This window comes from Otolemur garnettii, unplaced genomic scaffold (genome assembly GCF_000181295.1).
Source record: "Otolemur garnettii isolate 467f Iridium unplaced genomic scaffold, OtoGar3 scaffold00087, whole genome shotgun sequence".
Classification (NCBI taxonomy): Eukaryota; Metazoa; Chordata; class Mammalia; order Primates; family Galagidae; genus Otolemur; species Otolemur garnettii.
In genome coordinates, this window is record NW_003852482.1 from 4641523 (window position 1) to 4647575 (window position 6053).

Sequence of the window (6053 nt, forward strand, 5' to 3'; positions counted from 1 at the left end):
CGCTCTGTGCTGAAAACTTTCATCTCCTTGATGCCTTACCCCACACATCTTATGACGCCCACTTCAGAGAGGAAGAAACTGGGGTTTAGAGGGCTTAAACGCCTTGTCACAGCGAGGAGGTAGCAAAGCAAGGCATGTTCTGATTGTACAGGTGCCCCCCTCATCAGAGTTGGCTTTCGCGCAGTGTCACGGCCAGGTGTGAAGCGTCAGCCACACAGGGCAGATGCAGGTGCGGCTCTCCGCAGTCGCAGAGCCTGCTCCCAGCAGAGGGCTGAGAGGTGGGCCGCTCCTCCCCGAAGGTTCAAACGCAGGCCCCGGCGACCTCTGGGACACCGACCCCAGCTCTGAGCAGGGCACAGGGACACCGGCGGTCCTAGGCCTGCGAGGGAGAGCGACCGCCGGCTAGGCAGGCTGGGATACCCCAACCACACCCAGCCCGGCCGGCTTGTTTACGCCTCTCCCGGCGCCCCCCGCCCGGCCGCCCGGCCACGTGACCGCCCCGCCCCGCCCCTCGGACTCTCGCGTGGCTCCTCCCGCCGCGCCGGCCCTTCTTTTTGCCTCCTTCAGAGTCACAAGATCTACCAGCGGCCTCCTTTCGAGATTCCTCCGCAGGTCCCGCCCCCTTACTTTAAACACGCTCCTCGTTTCTTTTTTTTTCTTTTTGGCCGACTAGCATCACTAGTAATGGGAGGGCCGGGGCGTCTTCCGTTTGGCGGGGCTGCGGACCGTGGTTATATGCCCTTCGGTTCGCGATGTAGGCGAGGCGCGGCCGGGACTCTTTCTCGTGGCGGAGGTCGCGGCCGGCCGTGGTCATCTCACCGCGGGGGGAGGTGCCGTGCGTCCAAGATGGCGGCGCCCTGTAGGCTGGAGGAACTGTGAGGTAAACAGCTGAGGGGGAGGAGACGGTGGGTGAGTATGGGGGTGTCTCCCCCTCCTTTTTACTGGGGCTTCTCGGGGCTGCTCCGGCACCGCGACCCCGGCCTCAGAGCCTGTGGGGGGCTGGGGTAAGGGGGCCAATTGCTGGGGAGGGACCCCGGGGAGCGGGGTCGGGACCGCTGTCCCCTCCCTCTTATTACGCGCTGTCTCGGCCTGGGCCCAGCCGGGACCCGCGGGCCCCTGGGGAGCAGAGGCGGGCCGGCCGGGCACACTACGCCTTCTCGGCGGCCGAGGGGAAGGCTGCCCCCCGGGCCTGGGTGCCGAGGGCAGGGTGAGGAGGGCCCCTTCGCCGCCCGTCACTAGCCGGGGTGACAGGTTCGCGCGGGGCGTACAGGGCAGGGGAGGGACACCGAGCAGGAGGGGAAGGGTCGGGCGTGGGGCGGGGTGGGGTGGCCCCTGGACTTCAGGAGAGGGCTTATCGGTGGAGTGAGAATGAATGGAGGCAGCCTGTGGGTATCGAAGACTCGCCTCGACTCGCTGTCTCCGCTGAGATTTGCATGACTGGAGAGCCTCCCTGCTGCTGTACTTGTGGGTGTTTAATTGATGGTGAAAGACAGTTATCCGAGCATCGGCGGAGGTGATTCTTTAGAGACAGCTATTTGCAGAGCCACTCCTAGGCACTCATTCATTCATTTGAGGAACTGGAGGATGAGGAGCCTGCAGTCGAAGAGACCTATAGAATTAAAGCTCTTTCTTTGTGTTTCTTGTTAAAAGAGTTTGACTTAGTGTATCTTGAATTTGGGGCGCTTGAGGACTCAGTCCTCGTAACCAGTAACAGCAGTTAACGTTTATGGAGCCCTTGCGGTCATCATCTCGTTTGGTCCTCAGGACAAATGGATCAGGCTCTGATCTGATGGAAGAAACTGAGACCTGGAGAAAGTAGGGTAGTCTGTCTGCCTGAGGTCACACGCCGAGGAGTAGCTAAGCCACGGCTGGATCTGGGGTCTGACTGATGGCAAAAACCTTATTCTTTTATTTATCTGTTATTTGATCAAAACTGGTCGTTCATAGAGTAATTAGAATTGATCAGTTAGCCAAGGTTTGTACACGTGTGTATGTTTAATTTTGAAGAGGGGTGTTCTTGGCTTATTTGCCTCAGCTTTTGTTTGGGATGGCTGTGGTGTACATGTAAATTTGTTAGTCTAAATTAGGCTGAAAAGTACTTGTTTTTTAAAATAAAGCTGATGAGATGTCTGCAGAAAAGAAGTCTTGTTAAAATCCTTGCTGGATTTTTTTAATAGAAAGCATTGAAATAGCATTTCACTTTACACAGAGTAAGCTATTAAAGTACTAAAATAGAAAAATACTCTTCTGAGATACTTTGATTTATAATTTTGGGATCAACTTAGAGTCATCTGAATTCAAACAGGCTGGCAAAGTGGAGCTGTAAATTGCAGGAAGCATTATAAAACCTAATCTTCTGGGAACCTTTGATTTACTGAGCAACCACCTGTGATTCTGAAGTTGAGCATTCCTGAGTAAACCTGGAATGTGAAAATGGTGAAAACTGATTTAGGGTCGTGTGGGGAAGTGTACCTTTAACAGTCATGCATCAGGCAAATGAGACTCCTCAGAAACACTGAAACATTTGCTATTGCTCTGGGGGAACTGCAGAATCTTCCTCTAACCACCTGGTGTAAACTTAAGCAGTACTTATAGAAGATAGAAGTGGAAACTATCCCCTTACTAAAGTTATTATCGTATTCAGAACAATCTTAAGTCACGTGCCTAGAAGGGCTGATGATGTTAGTTTGCTTTGGTTCATGCGATTCCTGGTGTCATAACAGTTGCTATGTTCCTAAATTCCTAGTTAGAAAGAAGGTGGCTACTAGCTCTCTTACTTGTTTCCCTTAAACTGAAGTGTCTCAAATCCTGTGACTCATTTGTAGTCTTCCTTACTGGATTAAGAGCAAAGGCCCAGTGTGATGGGTCACTTGTGGGGCATGCCTTTTGTGCAGCCTGGTTTTGTTTGTGAGATGAAACCAAACAGTCTTAATAAGGTAAATCTAATATACACCCTTACATGTAATGTATACAGAATCATGAAATTGCTGGAAGCAAGGGATCTCAAACTAATATTCACACACAGATATCCGGCCCCATAGTAGGTTGACCTACACATTCAGGCTTTGAGGACACCCTATATATATATTTTGGAAGAAGTCTGCATCTCATGTACACCAGAGGTTGAGGGCCATTGGCTTAAAGTATCATTCTGGTCATTTTCTTTTCTTTTAATTTGTAATTTATTGCAGAGGCATTTCTTAAAATAGCTTTTAACTTCTGATGTAGATAGTGCTGTAGAGTCTTGAGCTCTAATTTAGGGCTGCCTTGGTCTTATAGCTCTGTCTTAGTTCAAAGTTTGTTAGCCTACAAGTGTTCATTTCTGGGTTCCTGGGCCATAGTGAACTAAAATTAACTTCTGGAATTAATTGGATATTCTTAGATGCCAATGAGTCTAAGCAGCAATACACCAACCACTTTGAGCTTTTCTAAAGAGTCAAATACCTTTCGGCCTTTAGTCAATTAAGTTATCAGCCTCACTTTCTTTATCTGTGAAGTGTAAGAGTTGGATTATAAATAATGAATATTTCTAAGTCAAATTTCTGTGATTTAAAGCCCTTCTGGGGCATAAGCCAAACATTCTGGCTAAATTGATTGAATCAAAGTGTTGATGGTTTTATAATAAGGAAGCTAATTGGTGACTTTTACCCTGCCCAGTTGGATGAAGACCTGTTATCCTTTCCTTATATTGTATTTTTTTAGAAGATAATTCCCTGTAAATTTCTCATATTACAGATCTTTGAAAAATTAGTTTTATTTGTATTAGTTTTGTTTGTCATTTAAATAGCTGTAGGCATGAAAGAAAAGTATACTCAATAACATTCAGATCTGTAGCTGTCTTCTTTATATATACACATATATGTAGTATATACTTCAACACTGAGGGTTTTTTTTGATCATCAATTGCTAACTATTTAATATAATTTGGTTTCCATGCAATACTCTTCCCCCCCCCATTTAAATTGATCTGAAAGAGGTCTGCTAGCAGCAGTTTGAGATTATTCTTTCTCTGATTTACTTTTTAAGCCTGTGGTTGCTAGAAATTAGTAATTTAATGTTTATTTAATGTCTTTTTCATGAGAGCAAATAAAGATTTATATTTCATATACTGTATATAAAAGATAGTCAGGACCTTGCCAATTTCTTCTTGTCCCTTCTCTTATTTAATGCTAACTTTTATTAGATACATATAAGAAAATAACAAAAAGTAACTATTTTTTAAGGCTAAATGAATTTAGATTGACATCTAATGAGAAAAGATGCCTTAAAAATCCAGCTTTAATCCCAAAAACGGTATGGTGGTTACAGACCACTCCCTCAAGTAAATACAGTGGCAATAGTGATCTTGAAATGTCTGAGTAATAAGAGATAGTTGTGTTTTGTTTTGGCCTTCTATTGGCGATGTGGTGGAAGACACAGTGGGGAGTGATAAGAAGAATAGCTGTAATGACTTTAATGTCTGCAGTCTTTAAGACCTGTGCTACCTTGAGCCGAGCATTGTAACAAACTTGAATTGTATCCACTTTAAGTTGCAGAATGGTTCTATCAATGTTTCAAATACCAGTTGTTAAATGGATAGAACATTAAGCATAATGTATCCAGCAGTACATTTGTTTAACAGTAATATTGTTATAATAAAGTTCATATGTTTTGAGTATATATCTACCAACCCCTGAACTGAGTATTTTACATGTCTGATCTGTTAACTCCTCCCAGGGGCTTAAGAGGCAGAATAGCATAGGAAGAGGAAACTGAGGCTTAGGGGCTTGAAATAAGTTGCCTAAGGTCATTTGTTCAGTGGCTAAGTTGGGGTATGAACCCAGCTTGGATACTCCAAAGTCCTTACATTTAATCTTCCACTGTGATAAACTGCCTGATCTGCTAATCTCATAAACTAATGTACAGGTCAGTGGTTCTTAACTGGTTTTTCATGGTGGTGGGGATGCTCAATTCCCCTCTGAAAATGTGTGGGAAACTGGATCAAATGTCCCTTCCTTTACTTTTTTATGTCCCTCACCACATACACACAAAAAAATCCATACAAGGCTTGGTATAGAGGCTCATGCCTATAATCCCAGCACTCTGGGAGGCAGACGTGGGAGGATTGCTTGAGTCCAGGGGCTTAATGTTGCTGTGAGCCATGATGATGCCATTGCACTGTAGCTAGGGTGACAGAGCATGATTCTTGTCTCCCTTCCCCCCAAATCCATACAGATATGAAATTTGGGGCATGGCTTCAGATGCTATGGACCCATCTTGAAGCCCAGCTGATCATTTTAGATAGATTATTGCTCTTACAAATAGACTTGGGCTTTATTAAAAATAACTTTTCATTTTTCTATTCTTCTGCCAGAAGGTAGGAAAGGCCCATGTCTTTTAAAGATGAATTTATGTACTATTTGTGTTATAAATAATATTGTTAAATTTGTATATTGAAAGATTCTGTACACTTCACTGGGGAATTTAGCCTTAGGTGCTACATTAAAACAAAAAATAGCAGTATAGAGCTCAGGTATGTAACCTGCTAAATTCTTGTGAGGCTTGGCATTCAGACGTGTTGGTACCTTTAGCACTTGGCACAATTTCACTGGGCTTTTTTCCAAAGTTTATGCACTGTTTTTTTTCCTCCTTTCAAACCTCAAGTCAGATAGATACATGAATAAACGAATGTTTCTTGCCTTCATCTCTCTTTTCTCATACCTAGACCAGTGGTTCTAAACTTTTAGTGGACATCAGAATTACCTAGAAGTCTCCATCCCAAAGTTTCTAATTCAGAGATCAGGGGCAAAGTCTGAGAATTTGTATTTCTGACAAATTCCCAGGGGATGTTCATGTTGGTGGTGTGAGCACCATATTTTAAGAACCACTATCCTAGACTATCAAACCCTGTATCCTTGTTCCCTAGAATATTTCTCATGTTCTGCAAACTTGAAACCTACAGAAACCTATGAGAAACCACAGTTTGCTTATATTTCTTTTTCTTTTCTTTTTTTTTTTTTTTTTTTTTTGAGCCATAGCCTCAAGCTGTCCCCCTGGGTAGAGTGCCGTGGCAT

General features: G+C 44.5%; 1 protein-coding gene across 5 annotated transcripts in view; it reads left to right on the forward strand.

Annotated features, from left to right (window-relative positions):
• Positions 1–746: 746 nt before the first annotated feature.
• The window catches only part of TSC1 (TSC complex subunit 1), a 50638-nt gene continuing 45331 nt past the window's right edge, over positions 747–6053 (forward strand). For 3 of the 5 annotated variants that reach the window (XM_023516171.1, XM_023516174.1, XM_003794872.2), the window contains exon 1: positions 824–909. The gene's annotated coding sequence lies outside the window, so the exon portion shown is untranslated. Of the gene's footprint in view, positions 910–6053 lie in introns of all 5 variants that reach the window. The other 2 variants (XM_023516172.1, XM_023516173.1) reach the window with 2 other exon arrangements.